The sequence below is a fragment of the Taudactylus pleione genome, unplaced genomic scaffold (genome assembly GCF_031769625.1).
Source record: "Taudactylus pleione unplaced genomic scaffold, aTauple2 ptg000331l, whole genome shotgun sequence".
Classification (NCBI taxonomy): Eukaryota; Metazoa; Chordata; class Amphibia; order Anura; family Myobatrachidae; genus Taudactylus; species Taudactylus pleione.
The window spans coordinates 1,279,750-1,302,706 of record NW_028284732.1 but is presented as its reverse complement, the minus strand read 5'-3'; positions in this window follow the sequence as shown (position 1 = coordinate 1,302,706).

The following is a 22,957-nucleotide window of genomic DNA, read 5'->3' as shown; positions in this document are numbered from 1 at the left end:
AGGAATCATAAAACCGCATGTAGTGCACGTACATCTAATACAACCCTTTTTACTCGTTAGAAAATTGCCAATATTAGGGCCCTCAGATCTAGTAATATTAGGCTTAACCAAATAATCTCGTAAGTCCCGACCCCTCTTATAGCTAGCCATTAAGTTAACATCCTGTAAGTTAAGATCCGAATCCAATTGGATAATTGGTCACAACTTTTTAGACGCCCTGTTAATACTAACACTCGCTGTGTTGTACTGAGTTACCCAAGGTAATACTGTGGGTTTATCACTTTTGTTTTGTTTAGATAATAATGAATTCCTATTGATCTTCAGTACTTTAGTTTTGGCCTCATTCAGTAGGGCCATATCATATCCTCTCGCATAGAATTTCCTTATCATCGTACCCATCTGGGCTAGAGCCACAGCAGGATCTGATGTAATACGTTTGATTCGCAATAATTGCAAGAAAGGTAACCCCCTCTTTAATGGATAAGGGTGAAAGCTTTTCATATGCAGGATGTTGTTACGGTCTGTGTGTCACACGCCGGCCTGGAAACCCCAGAATCAGACCCCGTCGCTTACCTGTGCGGGTGCTGACCCGCGCTGTCTTCCGGCTCCCGCGCTGTACGCTCCTTCCTCTTCTCCCAAGGCAGTCTCCGCTGTTATCCTCTGGAGGGTCCCGCTGCTGTGCTGCTCCCACGCCGGCTCCTGCTCACCGCTGGTCCCCGCTGACTACCTCCAGGAAACGCTGTCCTCCGGTCCATGGGCGCGGCCATCTTGGATTGCCCATGTGACCCCACTACCACCAATGAGGAGCCTTCTCCTTCTCTCTCAGCCTGTCAGCTCCCAGTGTCCACTATAAAAGGATCCCCAATGCTCACACAAGTTGCCAGTGCAACTAGTTTCTTAGTTTAGCTAAGTAGCCTTCCCACTGTGCTCCAGCCGCTCCACGTAGCCGCTCAGCTACCAACGTCTACCCACGGCTATCCAGCTGCTCCACGTAGCCGCTCAGCTACCAACGTCTACCCACGGCTATCCAGCCGCTCCACGTAGCCGCTCAGCTACCAACGTCTACCCACGGCTATCCAGCCACTCCACGTAGCCACTCAGCTATCAACGTCTACCCACGGCTATCCAGCCGCTCCACGTAGCCACTCAGCTACCAACGTCTACCCACGGCTATCCAGCCGCTCCACATAGCCACTCAGCTACCAACGTCTACCCACGGCTAACCAGCCGCTCCACGTAGCCACTCAGCTACCAACGTCTACCCACGGCTATCCAGCTGCTCCACGTAGCCACTCAGCTACCAACGTCTACCCACGGCTATCCAGCCGCTCTATGTAGCCACTCAGCTACCAACGTCTATCCACGGCTATCCAGCCGCTCTACGTAGCCACTCAGCTACCAACGTCTACCCACGGCTATCCAGCCGCTCCACATAGCCACTCAGCTACCAACGTCTACCCACGGCTATCCAGCTGCTCCACATAGCCACTCAGCTACCAACGTCTACCCTCAGCTATCCAGCCGCTCCACGTAGCCACTCAGCTACCAACGTCTACCCACGGCTATCCAGCCGCTCTACGTAGCCACTCAGCTACCAACGTCTACCCACGGCTATCCAGCCGCTCCACGTAGCCACTCAGCTACCAACGTCTACCCTAGGCTATCCAGCCGCTCCACGTAGCTTCCTTGCTATCTCATTACTGCCGCATTCCTCAAACTCCTGTCAGTTTGCTGCACCCTCTCATGCGGAGAAACTTCATTAAGCCAAGCCTCCTCCAGCGAGCGTCTGTGCCAAGTAATACAGATCCAAGGCCCTGTCCGGGAACACAGCTCCTAAATTCCACGCTTGTGACAGGTTGCACTGGCCAGATGGACTCGGCAAGTGGTCAAGGATCTGGGATAGAAGCCTCGCAGGATGTACTATCCCGTCTGGAAAGACAGGAGACCTCTCAGGCTCAGCTGATCCAATTTATCCAAGATATGTCGTCACGCCTGGACAACATTCAGTCCTTACTGGCTCATCCCGCTCCCGCTGGCTCCCAAGCCGCCTCTCCTCCTGTGGTGTCACCTGCTCCTCCGGTTCTACCTCCTGCTCGTCTTCAGCTCTCCCCTCCGAGCAAGTTCGATGGCAACCCCAAATTATGCAGGTTTTTTTTAAATCAATGCAAAATCCAATTCAAGCTACAATCCGCCAACTTTCCGACGGCCAGAACCAGGGTGGCATATATCATCTCTCTACTCTCTGGCCAAGCACTCGATTGGGTCTCGCCCCTTTGGGAGAAGTCGGATCCCCTGCTCTCCAACTACCCCGAATTTGTTGCTACATTTCGCAAAATCTTTGATGAACCCGGAAGAACCACCTCCGCATCAGCTGATATTCTACGCCTCCGTCAGGGCAGCAGGACCGTCGGCCAATACGTAGTCCAGTTCCAGACTCTAGCTTCAGAACTCAATTGGAACGAGGATGCCCTCATCGCTGCCTTCTGGAGTGGCCTTTCTGAAAGGCTCAAAGATGACCTAGCTTCCCGTGACCTTCCAACCAGTTTGGATGGGTTAATCTCCCTCTGCAACAAGGTGGATCTCCGTCACAGGGAGCGTGCCTTGGAAAGAGGCAGATTTGATCGTGGAAGGCCACGTCCAGTTTCCCGCTTACCCTCTCCTCCTCTGGGCGAAGAACCCATGCAGGTCAACCGCTCTCATTTATCGGCTGAGGAGCGTCAGAAAAGGCGGAGGCAGAACCTCTGTATGTACTGCGGATCTCCTCATCATTTAGTTAAAACTTGTCCCATTCGTCCGGGAAACGCCTCCTCCTAACTTATGAAAGAGAGGTTAAGTTAGGAGTTGCCATTGAATCACAAAGGAAGTCTGATTCCACCATCCAGGCTCATTTAAAGTGTCCTCGAGGTTCCAAAGCTGTATTAGCTCTCCTGGATTCCGGAGCGGCAGAGAACTTTGTCACTACTGAATTTGTCCAGAAGCATCAAATCCCCATGGAAGCGTTGCCTCGAGTCATCACTTTAACCGCCATCGATGGTAGTCGCATTTCTAGTGGAACCATCACCCATCGTACAACACCACTTAAACTTACCATTGGGGTGCTCCATTCTGAACAACTATCCTTCCTAGCTCAGCCCTTCAGGTAAAACTCAAATTTTCTACCGCTTATCATCCCCAGACCAACGGTCAGACCGAAAGGCTCAATCAAGACCTGGAACAGTTCCTGCGCACTTTTGTCTCCTCCTCCCAAGATGACTGGATTGAACTTCTTCCTTGGGCCGAATTTGCCCACAATAATCATTATCACACATCCACCAGCTCAACTCCTTTTTTACAGTTTTTGGTCAACATCCTCGAGTGCCAGATTTCCCTCTTCTTCCCACATTAGATGTGCCTGCGGCCAAAATGTCCCTTCAACGATTCTCCAACATCTGGGAAAAGGTTCGTTCCTCTCTGACTAAAACGTCAGCCCGGTACAAGAGATTTGCTGACCGCCAAAGACGAGCGGTTCCAAATTTCCGACCTGGGGATATGGTCTGGCTCTCTACCCGAAACCTAAGACTCCGAGTACCCTCGATGAAATTTGCTCCGCGATTCATTGGTCCATTCCCAATCATCAAAGTCTTGAATCCTGTGGCTTACAAGTTAAAGCTTCCTCCATTTCTTCGCATTCCTAGTTCCTTCCATATTTCTCTTTTAAAACCACTAGTCTTAAACCGATTTCAGAAGGTCCTGCCTAAAGCTTCTAGTGTTCAAACACAGCAGGGAGAGGAGTTCGAAGTTGACAGAATCTTAGATTCCCGTTGTCGATACAACCGTCTTCAATACCTTATCGACTGGAAGAATTATGGTCCGGAGGAACGAATCTGGGCAAATGCATCCGATGTCCATGCACCCCGTCTGGTCAAAGCGTTCCATGTGAAATTTCCTCATAAACCAAGGAAGTGTCCAGTGGCCACTCTTGAAGAAGGGGGTACTGTCACACGCCGGCCTGGAGACCCCAGAATCAGACCCCGTCGCTTACCTGTGTGGGCGCTTACCCGCGCTGTCTTCCGGCTCCCGCGTTGTACGCTCCTTCCTCATCTCCCAAGGCAGTCTCCGCTGTTGTCCTCTGGAGGGTCCCGCTGCTGTGCTGCTCCCACGCCGGCTCCTGCTGACTACCTCCAGGAAGCGCTGTCCTCCGGTCCATGGGCGCGGCCATCTTGGATTGCCCATGTGACCCCACTACCACCAATGAGGAGCCTTCTCCTTCTCTCTCAGCCTGTCAGCTCCCAGTGTCCACTATAAAAGTATCCCCAATGCTCACACAAGTTGCCAGTGCAACTAGTTTCTTAGTTTAGCTAAGTAGCCTTCCCACTGCGCTCCAGCCGCTCCACGTAGCCGCTCAGCTACCAACGTCTACCCACGGCTATCCAGCCGCTCCACGTAGCCGCTCAGCTACCAACGTCTACCCACGGCTATCCAGCCGCTCCACGTAGCCCCTCAGCTACCAACGTCTACCCACGGCTATCCAGCCACTCCACGTAGCCGCTCAGCTACCAACGTCTACCCACGGCTATCCAGCCGCTCCACGTAGCCGCTCAGCTACCAACGTCTACCCACGGCTATCCAGCCGCTCCATGTAGCCACTCAGCTACCAACGTCTACCCACGGCTATCCAGCCGCTCCACGTAGCCACTCAGCTACCAATGTCTACCCACGGCTAACCAGCTGCTCCATGTAGCCACTCAGCTACCAACGTCTACCCACGGCTATCCAGCCGCTCTACGTAGCCACTCAGCTACCAACGTCTACCCATGGCTATCCAGCCGCTCTACGTAGCCACTCAGCTACCAACGTCTACCCACGGCTATCCAGCCGCTCCACGTAGCCACTCAGCTACCAACGTCTACCCTAGGCTATCCAGCCGCTCCACGTAGCTTCCTAGCTATCTCGTTACTGCCGCATTCCTCAAACTCCTGTCAGTTCGCTGCACCCTCTCATGCGGAGAAACTTCATTAAGCCAAGCCTCCTCCAGCGAGCGTCTGCGCCAAGTAATACAGATCCAAGGCCCAGTCCGGGAACACAGCTCCTAAATTCCACGCTTGTGACAGTGTGGGCTTTGTGTATAGTGATGTCTTTATGATGCCATTCTTCAATCTAATGTTGACATCCAAAAAATTAACCAATGTTGTACTGGTTCGTATAAGTAAATTTAACAGGGTGTTCTGTTACATTATGCCTGTCAATCAACTGATTGAATTCCAATTCCGTACCTCGACAAAAAATTAGCAAGTCGTCTATATAGCGCCTATAATAGGCTATATTATTACTGATAGCTGGGTCCTGAAAGAACGCATCATTCTCTAGCTCAAAGATGAACATGTTGGCGTACGATGGGGCCACACTGTCATATATTTAGCTAGTATGATACAGTCTTGGTAATTACCAAGTTTTGCCCATTGCAGCAAACCAGTATATGTTATACTGATAGAAATATGGAAATAAAACACATTGGCCCCCATTTACTAAGGAGTTTTATCACCAAAATGAGTGATAAATTTCACTGTGTATGACAAATGGTGCTCCAGCCAATCAGCTCCCAACTGTAATTTTTCTAACAGTTGACAGTTGGGAGCTGATTGGCTGGAGCACCATTTATCATACACAGTGAAATTTATAGCTCGTTTTAGTGATAAAACTTGTAAGTAAATGAGGCCCTATGTCTCTTAGGTAGTATGATATATTTCTTGTTAGTTTCTATACTAGGTCTATTTTCAGTACATTAATATAGTGAAGTTTAGTTGTTTATATATGTTACACTTTTGTTACAATTTGTCCTTGTATATATTATTGCTGTTTGTAATCAATTTTTCTGTGAAAGCTATTTTTAGTAACCATGGTGATGGGCACTGAATGCTGAGTGATGACGTCACTCAGATTGCGCCGCTGACCCGGGTGAGCAGTCCCGCTTCCGGCTACGATGCACGTGGATAGGCATGGGTGATGCTATTTAAGGTAGGAACACGAGTATTGTACTTTAGCCTGAGGACAGTGCCGGTGTAGAGCCACTGAAACGTTGCTGTGTACCACTGATGGATTAAACATTGATAACAAGAACCACGAGTGCCGCGTCTGGTGGATGAGTATGACATTACAATACGCGGGCACCTGGCCAAGTTTTTCCTTACTGGGAGAGCCGGACCCTTTGTTCTCTTCTTTTTTTTATACTGTATATATATATATATATATATATATATATATATATATATATATATATATATATATAGTAGGGGAGTGCACCGGCCACTTTTCGTGTTTTGTGTTTTGGTTTTGGATCTGGATCTTTCTTCGTGTTTTGGATCTGGATTGGTTTTGCCAAAACCACCCTTCCGTGTTTTGGGTTCTGGGTTTTGTGTTTTGGATCTGTATTTTTTTGAAAAAAAGCATAAAAACAGCTAAAATCACAGAATTTGTAGGTTTTTCTGCTCCTATGCTATTATTAACCTCAATAACCTTAATTTCCACTCATTTCCAGTCTATTCTGAACACCTCACACCTCACAATAGTGTTTTTATGTCCAAAAGGTTGCACCGAGGTAGCTGGATGACTATGCTAAGCGACACGAGTGGGCGGCACAAACACGTGACCCATCTAGGCGTGAAACTGCAGTGGCAGACAGAATGGCAGTTTGAAAAACTAGGCCCCAAACTGTACATAATGCAAAGAAAAAAATGAGGTGCAAGATGGAATTGTCCTTGGGCCCTCCCACCCACCCTTATGTTGTATAAACAGGACATGCACACTTTAACAAACCAATCATTTCAGCGCCAGGGTCTGCCACACAACTGTGGCTGAAATGATTGGTTCGTTTGGGCCCCCACAAAACAAGCTGGCAATTAATCTGTCCCTGCACAAACTGGCTCTACGGAGGCAAGATGTCATCCTCATCCTCCTCATCCACCGATTCCTCACCCTCTTCAGTGTGTACATCCTCATCCTCACAGAGTATTAATTCGTCCCCGCTGGAACCACAGGTACCTCTGTACGTTCTGCAGGCTGGTCTCCCTGGAAGAGTTGATAATTAATTTTATGAACATCATCTTCTCCACATTTTGTGGAAGCAACCTCCTACGCCTTTCGCTGACAAGGTTCCCGGCTGCACTAAACACTCTTTCGGAGTACACACCGGAGGGGAGGCAACTCAGGTAAAATAGAGCCAGTTTGTACAGGGACCTCCAAATTGCTTCTTTTTCCTGCCAGTACAGGTACGGACTGTCTGACATGCCTACTTGGATGCTGTCACTGATGTAATCCTTTAACAGACAGATGCACGCTTGTCGCTGCTGCTTTGAGGATGCAAGTGCGGCTACAGCCCACACAATTCACAAAGACAGAAAAAAAAAAAAGAAGATTTTTATTGTTTGTGGAGCGCACTTTGAGGGTTACACCACCCTTTAACAGACAGACGCACGCTTGTCGCTGCTGCTTTGAGGATGCAAGTGCGGCTACAGCCCACACAATTCACAAAGCCAGAAAAAAGAAGAATATTTTTATTGCTTGTGTAGCACACTTTGAGGGTGTCACCACCCTTTAACAGACAGACGCACGCTTGTCGCTGCTGCTTTGAGGATGCAGTTGCGGCTACAGCCCACACATTTCACAAAGACAGAAAAAAAAAGAACAATATTTTTATTGTTTGTGTAGCACACTTTGAGGGTGTCACCACCCTTTAACAGACAGACGCACGCTTGTCGCTGCTGCTTTAAGGATGCAGGTGCGGCTACAGCCCACACATTTCACAAAGACAGAAAAAAAAAGAACAATATTTTTATTGTTTGTGTAGCACACTTTGAGGGTGTCACCACCCTTTAACAGACAGACACACGCTTGTCGCTGCTGCTTTGAGGATGCAAGTGCGGCTACAGCCCACACAATTCACAAAGACAGAAAAAAAATAACAATATTTTTATTGTTTGTGTAGCACACTTTGAGGGTGTCACCACCCTTTAACAGACAGACGCACGCTTGTCGCTGCTGCTTTGAGGATGCAGGTGGAATCTAGACGGGATTTGGAACCGGGGACACACTACCTCCATCAATTGTCTAAATCCCACTGCACTAATGGCGGATACCGGACGCACGTCTAACACCAACATAGCAGTCAAGGCCTCAGTTATACGTTTTGCTTCAGGATGACTGCTGTCGTACTTCATCCTCATCGCTAGGGACTGTTGGAGAGTCAATTGTTTAGTAAAAGTAGTGATGTTCCTACTTCCTTTCTGGGATGATGAACAACTCCCAGCAGCAGCAACAGCACTAGGAGGAAGTGGTTCTTGATCTTTCCCTATTTTATTTTTATCGGAGAAAGTTTGGTCCTCCATTTATGTTACATTGATATATACGTGCGGCTAAAGCGCACACAAACACAGAAAATATTTTTTTATTTTTGCTGGAGAGTAGTGCACTTTGTGGGTTACACCACCCTCTAAGAAATGAGCCAGCCGGCTCTTTACTTATGGGACACAGGCGCACGCTTCGCGCTGCTCCTTTGTTGATGCACGTGCAGCCACAGTGCACACAAGTCACAAACACAGAAAATATATATTTTTTTGGTTTGGACTGGAGTGTACTTTGGGGGTTACAGCACCCTTTAACGGTCAAGCCAGCTGGCCCTTTACTTATGACACAGGCGCACGCTTGGCACTACTTTGTTGATGCACGTGCGGCTACTGCGCACACAATTCACAAACACAGAAAATATATATTTTTTTGGTTTGGAGTGTACTTTGGGGGTTACAGCACCCTTTAACGGTCAAGCCAGCTGGCCCTTTACTTATGACACAGGCGCACGCTTGGCACTACTTTGTTGATGCACGTGCGGCTAATGCGCACACAATTCACAAACACAGAAAATATTTTTTTTTTGGTTTGGACTGGAGTGTACTTTGGGGGTTAAAGCACCCTTTAACGGTCAAGCCAGCCGGCCCTTTACTTATGACACAGGCGCACGCTTGGCACTACTTTGTTGATGCACGTGCGGCTACTGCGCACACAATTCACAAACACAGAAAATAATTTTTTTTTTGGTTTGGACTGGAGTGTACTTTCGGGGGTTACAGCACCCTTAACGGTCAAGCCAGCCGGCCCTTTACTTATGACACAGGCACACGCTTGGCACTACTTTGTTGATGCACGTGCGGCTACTGCGCACACAATTCACAAACACAGAAAATAATTTTTTTTTTGGTTTGGACTGGAGTGTACTTTCGGGGGTTACAGCACCCTTAACGGTCAAGCCAGCCGGCCCTTTACTTATGACACAGGCGCATGCTTGGCACTACTTTGTTGATGCACGTGCGGCTACTGCGCACCCAATTCACAAACACAGAAAACATTTTTTTTTTTAGTTTGGACTGGAGTGTACTTTGGGGGTGACAGCACCCTTTAACAGTCAAGCCAGCCGGCCCTTTACTTATGACACAGGCGCACGCTTGGCACTACTTTGTTGATGCACATGCGGCTACTGCGCACACAATTCACAAACACAGAAAATATTTTTTTTTAGTTTGGACTGGAGTGTACTTTGGGGGTTACAGCACCCTTTAACAGTCAAGCCAGCCGGCCCTTTACTTATGACACAGGCGCACGCTTGGCACTACTTTGTTGATGCACGTGCAGCTACTGCACACACAATTCACAAACACAGAAAATAATTTTTTTTTTGGTTTGGACTGGAGTGTACTTTCGGGGGTTACAGCACCCTTAACGGTCAAGCCAGCCGGCCCTTTACTTATGACACAGGCACACGCTTGGCACTACTTTGTTGATGCACGTGCGGCTACTGCGCACACAATTCACAAACACAGAAAATAATTTTTTTTTTAGTTTGGACTGGAGTGTACTTTGGGGGTTACAGCACCCTTTAATGGTCTTGCCAGCCGGCCCTTTACTTATGACACAGGCGCACGCTTGGCACTACTTTGTTGATGCACGTGCGGCTACTGCGCACACAATTCACAAACACAGAAAATAATTTTTTTTTTGGTTTGGACTGGAGTGTACTTTCGGGGGTTACAGCACCCTTAACGGTCAAGCCAGCCGGCCCTTTACTTATGACACAGGTGCACGCTTGGCACTACTTTGTTGATGCACATGTGGCTACTGCGCACCCAATTCACAAACACAGAAAATATTTTTTTTTTTAGTTTGGACTGGAGTGTACTTTGGGCGTTACAGCACCCTTTAACGGTCAAGCCAGCCGGCCCTTTACTTATGACACAGGCGCACGCTTGGCACTACTTTGTTGATGCACATGCGGCTACTGCGCACACAATTCACAAACACAGAAAATATTTTTTTTTGGTTTGGACTGGAGTGTACTTTGGGGGTTACAGCACCCTTTAACGGTCAAGCCAGCCGGCCCTTTACTTATGACACAGGCGCACGCTTGGCACTACTTTGTTGATGCACGTGCGGCTACTGCGCACACAATTCACAAACACAGAAAATAATGTTTTTTTTGGTTTGGACTGGAGTGTACTTTTGGGGGTTACAGCACCCTTAACGGTCAAGCCAGCCGGCCCTTTACTTATGACACAGGCGCACGCTTGGCACTACTTTGTTGATGCACGTGCGGCTACTGCGCACACAATTCACAAACACAGAAAATAATTTTTTTTTTAGTTTGGACTGGAGTGTACTTTCGGGGGTTACAGCACCCTTTAACGGTCAAGCCAGCCGGCCCTTTACTTATGACACAGGCGCACGCTTGGCACTACTTTGTTGATGCACGTGCGGCTACTGCGCACACAATTCACAAACACAGAAAATATATTATTTTTTTAGCACTTGGGGGGAGCACCCCTGATGGACAGAGCTCCCCCTGGACAACACTACAGCACCCCTTTAGGACTGGGACACTGCACAGGACTTTGGAGTGGACACAGCCCCTATGGAGAACTGACTGCACAACACAGTACAGCCAGCCCCTATGGACTTTGAAGTAGTGGACACAGCCCCTATTAACAACAGCAGCACAGCACAACACAGCCAGCCCCTATGGACTTTGAAGTAGTGGACAACAGCAGCACTACACTACACTACACTACACAGCCCTAACTCCCACCCTCCCTCTTCACTGTCCACAGCCGAGTGAGAAAATGGCGCCGACGCGGGTACCTTATATAGGATCCAAAACCCGCGAGACTCGGAAGGCGGGATGATGACGTTTTGCCTCGATTTCAGATCCGAGTCAGGCGGGAAAAGTCAAGCCTGACTCGGATCGGACTCGGATCGGGGGGGCTCGGGGGGTTCGGATTTCAGAAATCCGAACCCGCTCACCCCTAATATATAGTCACAATCGGACCGGCACTCTCCTGCAAAACACTCTTGCGTGCTCCAGTGCCCTCTGGAAAAAAGACATAGATCTCCTACACAAACAAGTAAAAGCATTCAGAGCAGTGGCGTAACTAGGGCAGGGCGAGCGGGGTGTGTGCCCAGGGCACCGTGGAACCGGCGGTGCGGGGGGGTGCCACCAGCCTTGGTACTGGCCTGCCCGCCCTAGTTAGTTAGTGTGCGGTCAGCGCTACACATTTACACAGGACCGGCGCTAGGCTTCAAGCGCCGGTCCTGTGCTGCACAGCTGAGCCCGTTCCCTCCCCCTGATCGCTTGCCCAATAGCGCTAGGAGGCGGGCTCAGGCTGTGCATAACACACGCATCGCCGCCAGTGCTTGCTGCAATGCGTGTGTGTTAAACAGCAGCCAATGAGAGTCAGATAGACTCTCATTGACTGCTGCAGCACCCACTGCAAGAGCCGGGCTTCCGTCCAGCTCCTGCAGTGGGTAATGGGACAGACGTCATGACATCATGACATCTGTCCCATAATGCTGAGCGCGCCAGCCCGGGAGGACTGGCGGGCGGCGGCTGGAGCGGTGTCGCGGACCGGAGCAGCAGCAGCGTGGATTCAGGTAAGTATATTTTTATATATATATTTTTTTTTAACCTATCTGCACTACTGGGGGCACAACGGGGGAGGGGGGTGGCTACTACTGGGGGGGACCTCTACTGGGGGTGGGGGCACAATGGGGGAGGGGTGGCTACTACTGGGGGCACCATTATTGGGAGGACCTCTACTGGGGGGGCTACTACTGGGGGCACTTAATCGGGAGGGGGAAACTCTACTGGGGACTACTACTTGGGGGGGAACTACCACTGGGGGCATTATAAAAGGGGCCTACTACTAGAGGCACTGCACTGGGGGGACCACTACTGGGGGCAATAATAGGAAGGGCCACTACAGGGGCACTGGATAGGGGGGATCACTACTGGGTGCCTGCATAAGGGTACCACTACTGGGAAAACTGCATGGGGGGACTACTGCTGGGGGCACTATATAAAGGGCACTGCATAGGGGGGGGACTACTACTGGGGGCACCATATTAAGGGCACTGCATAAGGGGATAATGCTACTGGGCGCACTGCATTGTGGGGACTGCTACTGGGGGCACTGCATAAGCGGGAACACTACATGGGGCACTGCATTTGGGGGGCCACTACTGGGGGTACTGAGTAAGGGGAACTAATTGGGGGCTGTATAAGGGGGACCACAACTGGGGATACTGTATAAGGGGCACTACTATGGGCCTGCATAAAAGGGACCACAACTGCATACTGGGGGTACTGTATAAGGGGTACTACTGGGGTTAAGGTGCATATGGATAGGAATGTTCAGTGTGAAAATAAAGGGGTGTGTCATGTTGACACGCCCCATTTTTAAGTGACCACACTCATTTTTTTGCCGCGCACACCTTCGGTGCACGCACATCGGGTGGGGGGCTCCCTTTTCAAATTTGCCCTGGGCTCCAAATACCCTAGTTACACTGATTCAGAGACTGTATCTCCAGCCCCCCAGTAACTCTCCAGACAGCAACATTTTCTTTCTAGTCCTGCAGTCTCTCTCCAGCCATGCAGTGTCTCTCCAGCCCTGCATAGTCTCTCCAGCCAACAGCTTTTCTGTCTCCAGCCCCCATCCTCCAAGAGCAACTTCTCCCAACTATCCAAGAATGGTTTGGTGATGAACAATGTCTTTTCCAGCATGATGGAGCACCTTGCCATAATGCAAAAGTGATAACTTAGTGGCTTGGGGAACAAAATGTTGAAATTTTGGGTCCATGGTCAGGAAACTCCCCAGACCTTAATACCATTGAGAACATGTGGTCAATCCTCAAGAAGCGGGTGGACAAACAAAAACCCACAAATTCTGACAAACTCCAAGCATTGATTAGACAAGAATGTGCTGCCATCAGTCAGTATGTGGCCCAGAATTTGATTGACAGCATGCCAGGGTGAATTGCAGAGGTCTTGAAAAAGAAGGGTCAACACTGCAAATATTGACTTTTTGCATAAACCTAATGTAATTGTCTATAAAAGCCTTTGACACTTATGAAATGCTTGTAATTTTACTTTAGTATACCATAGTAACATCTGACAAGAAGGTCTAAAAAAAACTAAAGCAGCAAACTTTGTGAAAATCAATACTTGCGTCATTATCAAAACTTTTGGCCATGACTGTAGAGGATTTGTGACCTGTTGTGCTGGAAATATACTGTAGGTGAGGTGACTATGAAACCTGATCTCAATTCCACAGAGATTGACTCCAGAAGATATAGAAACAACATCTACAAGCCTGCTAGATACATTAATAATTTTTAAATCAAACAACCTTTATGCCTCTGTTTAGAAAGACTGAGGACATTTGAATGTGCCTTAGTTATAAAACCTTTAATAAGGTAGCAATCCCTTTCCCTGTTTGAGTGAGTGATGCTGTTTGTTGGACTTGAGGAAATTTCCATACCATCTCCTAGTATTAAGGACATGTAGACAATTTTTTATCAACCTTTTAAGGTTTATCCAATTTATACAATGTCCTAAAGAGTGCGGTTAAAGCCACCTCCCAAAATTGAATGGATTGAGTGGTTGGAGATATGACTTTCCTAGAGGTGTTTATCTCAATTGTGAACCTGATTATATGTAGTCACATTCTGGAAAAACACAACCAAGAGTTGCACACATTACTATATAGGCTAAGAAAGCTGTCACGTAACAAGTGGCAAATCTATCAGCAGTGTACATGACCCATGTTGTCAGCAACCTAGAGATTGCCAATGACTTGTCCAAATTTGAAGCTGTTATCATCTGACCCAAACCCACTGGGGTAAGCTGAAAATGTTTCTGGGATTCTGTGAATACTACTCAAGCATTGTACTACAGTATTTGCAGATTACCAAGCCTCTTAGAAACTTGATCAGGGGTTACTCATTATCTAAAGGAGTCCATTACCAAAGAATGTGATCTAACAAAAATGTTGTTATACTTGATATATTGTTTCAAAATTGTTGTAAAGGTTATAAAGCCATAACACCCATCCTGTTTCGAAGCTGTCAGTATCGGAGGTTTTTTTTATCCCCAATGCAATTCCGGTCCTACATATGTGCCTTGTTGACTGTCTCTATACAAGAATAAAGGCCTCTGCACCAGCAAAATTTGCACCAGCACTATGACAGGTGCAGATTTTCAGTCTGAGTATGGCCTCCAATGTGAACAATTAAGCGTCTGTGTATGCAAACACATTAGTGACACTCCCATTACATACACCATCTTTGTGCATCTGTTTAACCACTTCCCGGTCACCACTCAGGAATACTCAGCACTTTTCCAAAATATTTATGATATTATGCGTTTCAATTGCAACTGCACCTTGATGCATATGCAATACAAGCTTTGAGGGATTTTTGCGAATGTGTAGTAGCAAAATTTGCTTAACAATGGTATTGCAACAACTACGGCTGATATACTATTAGCCGCGAAAATTTTTCGGATCAGTAAAACTGTTTTTTTTTCAAGGTATCTAATGAACCCCCATTTTTTCTGTGTGAAAAACTTTGTTGCAAAAACACATAGGATCCGTGAAAAGTCGCATAACTATGTATTTTTGGTACTTCTTCGGTAAGTTACCTTGGCTAAATAGGTTACCTCCTCAAGTGTATTTCACCATCGATAGAACCAAAACTTCACAATTATGCAAAATAGTGGCTAACCAAAAAGCCCCAGGGATAATGGCTGCACTGATCATCCTACAACAGTGAAGAACTGTAGCGTAATGTTCCTTTCTCAATTGGTGGTGGAACTGATTTTATCTAAACATACAATTAAAATCTCTGTGCTTTTCCTATAAATTTCCCAACAAATTTATGAATGTATATATTTCTGTATTCTTTTATTATACAAGTACATTAGTGTTACATGGTGTTAAATAGGTTTGTTAATGGCATAAATACAAATTGTATCACTGCCATGTGATTGTGTCTTATGTTTAATAGCTAGAGGCTGTCAACTTTGAGAAAGTACATACTGTGTGTCTCCTACTTGAGCCTTTAAAGATTAACAATTGGTTGACAATCTTTTGCACCTATACAATCTTCATACTTTTTCCACTAGGTGTCTAAAATATTCTGTTGCTCTGGTATGTTAGATTTTTTAACTTTTAGTAATGCATTTATGAAGTGAAACACACACAGGTAAGTATCTGACTTAGAAAATATATATTACCGTAAATACTTGAGTATAAGTCGACCCGAATATAAGCCGAGGTACCTACTTTTACCACAAAAAACTGGGAAAACTTATTGACTCGAGTATAAGCCTAGGGTGGGAAATGCAGCAGCTGGTAGTGCCCCCAGTAGTAATTCCCCCTGGTTGTGCCCCCAGTGGTAATCCCCCCTTTCAGTGCCCCCAGTAGTAATCCCACCCTGGTAGTGCCCCCAGTGGTAATCCCCCCTTTTAGTGCCCCCAGTAGTAATCCTCCCCTGGTAGTTCCCCCAGTGGTAATCCCCCCTTTTAGTGCCCCCTGTAGTAATCCCCCCCTGGTAGTGCCCCCTGTAGTAATCGCCCCCTGGTAGTGACCCCTGTAGCAATCGCCCCCTGGTAGTGACCCCTGTAGTAATCCCCCCTGGTAGTGCCCCCTGTAGTAATCCCCCCCTGGTAGTGCCCCCAGTAGTCCCCCCCAGTAGAGAGAGACGTAATAAGAATTAAAAAAAATATCACTTACCTGAAACCCCCGCTCCTGGTCCCGCCGCTAACAGCTCCTCCGGCCGCTTTGCATGGGAGAGACGTCATTACTCGTGACGTCTCTCCCATTACCCACTGCGGGAGCCGGAAGATGGCTCCCGCAGTGGGAGCAGCAGCCGCCGATGAGAGTCTGACAGACTCTCAGCAGCTGCTGATTACAGCAAACACACAGCTGCCGGCTTCGGCGGCTGTGTGTTTGTGCTGTGTAGCGCTGACCGAACTCCGTCCGGTCAGCGCTACACTTCACTCGAGTATAAGCCGAGGGGGTACTTTTTCAGCACAAAAAATGTGCTGAAAAACTTGGCTTATACTCGAGTATATACGGTACACTTCGCGGTTCTAGCTTATTTTTATAAAAGCTCAAAAAACAACTCCATAGTGTTGGCCAAAGTACCTGTCTGTGTGAAACATAATTCTTCATCTTTTCCTCCACAGCCACTGTGCATCATGAATTAACATGAGAGATGTGTGCAGACATGTATGTTTTCATTCTAAGTCATCGCCGTCTTTAAGTTTCATATCTGAATTTATTTTTCAAGTTGATATAATCAGCTTAAATCAAGTAATTTATTTTTGTTCCTACAGTATTATTAATATCAATAGCATTCATTTCCAGTCAATTTTACCACCTCACAATATTGTTTTCACCAATATTGGCCAAAGGCTGCAGCAAGCTGGCTGGCTGGCTAAACTAAATGACAAAGCAGTGGCACAAACACATTGCAGTTTAAAATAATATCTATGAAATATAGTGGCACAGTAGTGACAAACAGGATGATAGTTTAAATAACTATATGACCTTATACAATGCTTTTATTAATCAAGAACTAATAGTCTAAAAGTAAGAGCCTAGTAGAAAAAATATATAAACAGCAAATCACAGACCTCAGCTAAGGGAGTTGAAGGGAGTGGGATCACTCACAATTTTGCCTAAGAACACAGCCATGAATAAAGAATGGTACCAAAATATCCTCCAAGAGCAACTTCTCCCAACTATCCAAGGCCCTCATTCAGAGCCGTACGCTCTGAGCAGAGCGCACGCTCTGAATGAGGGCCGCCCTCCATAATTATGGAGCGTCCTCCTGGATGCTCGCATAGCTGTGGGTCACCACCCACAGCCTATACGAGCGTGCAGTTTCATGGCCGTGATGGTCTTGACCATCGCGACCATCGCCACTGCGAGCCGGAGCCTGCGGTTGAGGTTTTCAACCGCAAGGCCCGGAGTGATTTTGGCTCTATCAGAGCCAAAATCACTCCCACTGACATCACTAGTCAGGGAGGCACGTCAGGGAGGCACGCCCCTGGCACGCCCACCAAAGGGGACGTGCTGTCACTCAACATCGACAGCACGCCCCCTTTGATCAGACACAACGAGCGAAGGAAAGTCCTTTGCTCGTCACGTCTGGCGCATGCTCACGACGGAGCTCCCTCCGTCGTGCGCATGCTCAGTGCAGACCATCGACCCACTTGCGAGCGGACGGCCGCTCGCGAGTGGGTCTGAATCAGGCCCCAAGTACGGTTTGGTGATGAACAATGCCTTTTCCAGCATGATGGAGCACCTTGCCATAAGGCAAAAGTGATAAATGAGTGACTTGGGGAATAAAACGTTGAAATTTTGGGTCCATGGCCAGGAAACTCCCCAGACCTTAATACCATTGAGAACATGTGGTCAATCCTCAAGAGGCGGGTGGACAAACAAAAACCCACAAATTCTGACAAACTCCAAGCATTGATTAGACAAGAATGGGCTGCCATCAGTCAGTATGTGGCCCAGAATTTGATTGACAGCATGCCAGGGTGAATTGCAGAGGTCTTGAAAAAGAAGGGTCAACACTGCAAATTTTGACTTTTTGCATAAACCTAATGTAATTGTCAATAAAAGCCTTTGACACTTATGAAATGCTTGTAAATGTTGGTGCCCCCCCCAAATGAAAATGTACCACCCCCCCAGCACCTATGCCAGCCCCAGCTGCCGACCCCCCTATGCAGTTCCCCCAGTAGTGGTCCCCCTGTGCAGTGCCCTCTGTAGATGTCCCCCTATGCAGTGCTGCCTATGTAGTGCCCCCCAGTAATGGTCCCCCTATGCAGTACCTCCAGTAGTGGTCCTCCTTTGCAGTGCCCCAGTAGTAAGGGCCCCTGTAGTGCCCCCAGTAGTGAGCCCCCGGTAATGCCCCCTGTAGTGAGCCCCCAGTAATGCCCCCTGTAGTAAGCCCCCAGCAATGACCCCTGTAGTGAGCCCCCAGTAATACCCCCTGTAGTGAGCCCCCCCGCGAGCGCACACACATACAAAAAAAAAATGAAAAATAATACTTACCTGGCACCCACTCCTCGGAACTATGGGAGTGATGTCATGACGTCACTCCCATAGTGCATTGCGGGACGCGGAAGCGGAGCTCAGGAGTCAGCTCCGTTCCTCCGACTACCGCCGGGGGGAAGGAAGGAGCTGGGCGCCCGCTGGTAACACACTCAGCGGGTGCCCAGCAAATAGGGGGTGCGAACGCAGCCTCCGTATTGACGCCGCTGGAGGTGTAGCGCCGATCAGCGGCGCTCCATCTCCATAGCAGTGCCCAGAACGGCCCGGGGGACAATGGAGCAGGTGCCCCCTTAAGGGCTGGAGCCCGGCGGCAAATGACTCCATTGTCTTTGGGAGTTCCGCCAATGATCGCGGGTCATTATAGTGGATGGGGGGTTGGTGCATGTTGCTGGATGTTCGATATTGAACATCCAGCACATGCAGGATGATCAGACAACGATATCTGATCGTCCCATGTGTACGGGCTATTAGAATCCAATTCCAAGCATTCAAGTGTATGTAAAAGTCTGCAATGTAGGACAGTGTCAAAGGCCTAGCTAAAGTCTAGATAAACTACATCTACACCCCCCTTCCTTGATCTATTACTTTAGTCACCCAGTCAAAAATTTCAATAAGATTTGTTTGCCATTATCTCCCCCAGTAAACCCATGCTGTTTGGGATCCTGTAAATTGTTGGATTTGAGATAGTCCACAACAATTTATTTTAGAGTGTTTCTAGAAATTTACGTACTACTGATGTAAGGCTCACTGGTCGGTAGTTGCTTGCCTTTTCCTTGCTTCCACTTTTGTGTAGTGGGACTGCATTCGCTCTTTTTCAGTCCTCTGAAATTACTTTTGTAGCTAGTGACTTGTTGAATAATTCTGTTAATGGTGTATTCTTGGATGTATCCCATCTGGCCCCACTCTCAGTTTGAGAGTTCTATTAGGATCTTCTCTGTAAATGTACTTATATTTACCACATGTTTATGAATATACTTGCAACTTATGTGTGGCCTTTTCCCCTCTCTTTCTGTAATTGATACTGGGGGTGATTCAGTAATGCATGGAATTGCAAAGCTGCATACAAGAAGCTTTGCAAATATGCAAATTCAGCAAGAGGTGTCTGCCATCCCCTGCTGCATTTGCGATGCCAGTACAGGCTGAGATAACCATTGCGACCACCTCAGCTTACTCAGGCTGTCCGGCTTGCGAGGCCAGGGAACTGTGGCCCTGATTCAGAGCCGGACGCTCTGACAGAGCGCTATTTTTTTTTAGAACGGCCTCCGGGCCGCTTGCATAGCTGTGGGTGACCACCCACAGCTATAGTAAGCGACCAGGAAGATGGTTGCGATGGTCAAGACCATTGCAACCATCTGGCTTGCGACGAGACCCTTGTGGTAGGGTCTCGTTGCCGCAAGCCCCAGAGAGATTTCGGCTCTAACAGAGCCGAAATCTCTCCCACTGACATCACTCGTTATCAGTGGGGCCACCCCCAAACGGAGGCGTTCACATGGGAACGCCTCCGTTTGGGCAGCCACCCCTCCGGCCCACCCACCAAAGGGGGCGTGCTGTCACTCAACATCGACAGCACGCCCCCTTTGGTACGAGACCCGGAGCGATGGAGTGCCCATCGCTAACCGGGTCTCGCGCATGCGCACTGGCCCACCATCAACCCGGTTGCGAGCACACAGCGCTCGCGACCGGGTCAGAATCAGGCCCTGTGTCCGTGGACACAGATCCTGGCCTTGCTACTCCCAAAAAATGGGAAAGATATGCCCCCCCACGCCGCCCCGCCCCTAAATGCCTCTGCCTGTCATTCATGTAGAGGCATACAGGGGCCTGCGTACGACCATGCAGGACCCATTCTGCACATGTGCAGCATTGCAAATACATGCAATACTGAATCAGGCCCACTGAGCAAAAATAATAATTTTGATGATCTGCCATTACCTCTTCTCCCTTTTGTTTTATTCCTTTCATTTATATACCTAAAAAAAAAGTTTTGCCCCCTTTACCTATCGGCCATTTTCTCTTCAGCTTTTGCCTTTGCTCATCTGATTACCTTCTTAGCCTCCTTATGTCTAACAAGATACAACTCTTTGGGCCAAATGTAATAGGGTGTCTGTTTTGATAAATTGCGAGTTTGGTGCTAAACTCGCAATTTTTCACAACTCTCCAATGTAATAGGGTGTCTGTTCACTAAAACTCGCATTTTTCAGAGTTACTAAAACTCCCCATTCTCAAACTCGCATCCAGATGTTTTCACATTGAAAACAATCAACTCGCCCAATGTAATAGAGTGTCTGTTTCAGACTCGCAAAAAAAAGATAACCAAAAGTGCCCAAATAATAGACCTGCTTCAGGCTAGTGAGTACATCCTGAGCAGGTCAGATTAACACAGAAACATGCACATATCCATGAGATATGTACATGTTTCTGTGTGTACTTATGTAAAATGTTTTTAAATGAAAACAAAATGACGTGCACCCCCTCCCCAAAAGCATAACCAGCCCCGGGCTTTATAAAGCCTGTTCTGGTTCTAAAAATACAGGGGCCAAAATGCGTAGGGGGCCCCTGTATATTAAGAACCAGCACAGGGTTTTAATAATACAACATGTCGCGACATTGTATCATTGATGTAACCACAAGATTAACCTCAATTAATCTTGTGGCTACGATGTAGCGGTTCCCACCATAGACTTCAATGGGGATTTCTCACCATAGAAGTCTATGGGAGACACAGGCTGGCCGCATTCAGCTAATCAGGGAGCTACTCCGGCGGAGATGCTCCCTGATTGGCTGGCGGCCCCTTCACTGACGGGGCACATGTGTGCCCCGGTCATTTACGCGGAGCAAAGGTATGTGTACACACATACCTTTGCTCAGTCCGGCATGGATTGGGTTTTTTGCGTTTTTTTATTTTAACCCCTGGTTTGCCTACTTGAAGAAGTGGACGCGATCTACGCATAGGAGAGGTGAGTATGTTTTTTTTTTTTCAGGTACACCCCTATGGATTACTTCGGATACTAGGTGAGTATGTGTGAGTGTGAGTGTGCATGTATGTTTTTTTTTTATTTTACTTTCACGGTGTATGTTTGTTTATTTACGTATTTCTTTAGTTGTGGAACTACAAGTGCCAGCGGGCCCGTAATGCCCCGCATGCTGGTATTTGTGGTTCTCCAAATACCAGCATGCAGGGAAGGCTTGCTGGTACTTGTGGTTCTACAACTAAAGACAAAATGCAAACTTTATTTTTACACTTTACACTATCAACCCGGCACCCACCGCCCTAGGGAGCCGGGGATAGCCCCGGGCTATCAGTCTAGGCCTGGGGTGCCCTGGAGAGGGGTACCCCTTTATTGGGGGGGTACCCAACTCCCCAGGGATCCCCTGCCTGGACTGACTAGCGGTCAGGGATAATGCTTTGGCTGGGGAAACCGGTGAAAGGTTTTCCCTGGCTGTGGCATTAGAAAGAGTTCGGTGCTGGTTCTGGAATTTTCAGGGAACCCCTACTCGTTTTGTCCCCTGATTTTCCAGAACCAGGACCAGCTCAACAAAGCCCTGTGCTGATTCTTAATATACAGGGGCTCCCTACGCATTTTGGCTCCTGTATTTTTAGAACCAGAACAGGCTTTATAAAGCCCGGGGCTGTTTATGCTTTTGGGGAGGGGGTGCTTTTTTTTTTTTTTTTACACACACACAGAAGCCATCACAGATCTCACTGATCTGTGATGGCTTCTCTAAAACTCGCACCTTTTAATGCTACTCGCATTAAAAGGTGTCAGTTTACATAGTTCTACACTCACAAATGCAGTAGCCTCGAGCTGAAAAGTTTGCAGGCTATTGAATTTGCGAGTTTCAGTACAAACTCGCACTTTTTAAAAGTGCGAGAAAGTGCGAGTTTGTACTGTTACTAAAACAGACTACCTATTACATTTGTCCCTTTGTCTTCATTATTTTGCTAATATTTCCTTAGGGCCATTTCTTTGCATTCACAATATTTGCTAAATATTTTGGATTTTTAATGTCTTTAAACTTTTGAATTGTTTCCTGCTTAATAGTGCTGGGAAGCTGATAAAGTTTAACAAGATTAACCAATGATAAAATTAGAGATCTGCGGGTCTGGAGTTCGGAAATCTGAACACAACCAAATTAGGAGTAGCGCGTAGAACCGGGTAAAGATTCGGATTTGCTTTTGTGAATCGGTTCAAACAGAGTCCCTGTTGGGATATTTTGCCAGTTCGAAACTTGGATTTAAAAACCAAACTCGGTTCAAGGATTTAGACATTTTAGTTGTTTTTATCGATTTTTGTTGATTATTATCTGAATCCACAACTAACGAAGATGAATCCAGATCCAAAACCAAAACCAAAACCAAAACACAGGGGTCCACAAACATCTCTAGTTATAATATACTTTACTAATATACTGTATGTCTTAAGCTATTTAACTTAAATACCTTGATAAGGCACATACAGTATCCTGTATTAACAATTAGATAAAATATCAGTGTTGTATCCACTGTATATATTTATTTCATTCTTAATTTGTAACTCCTT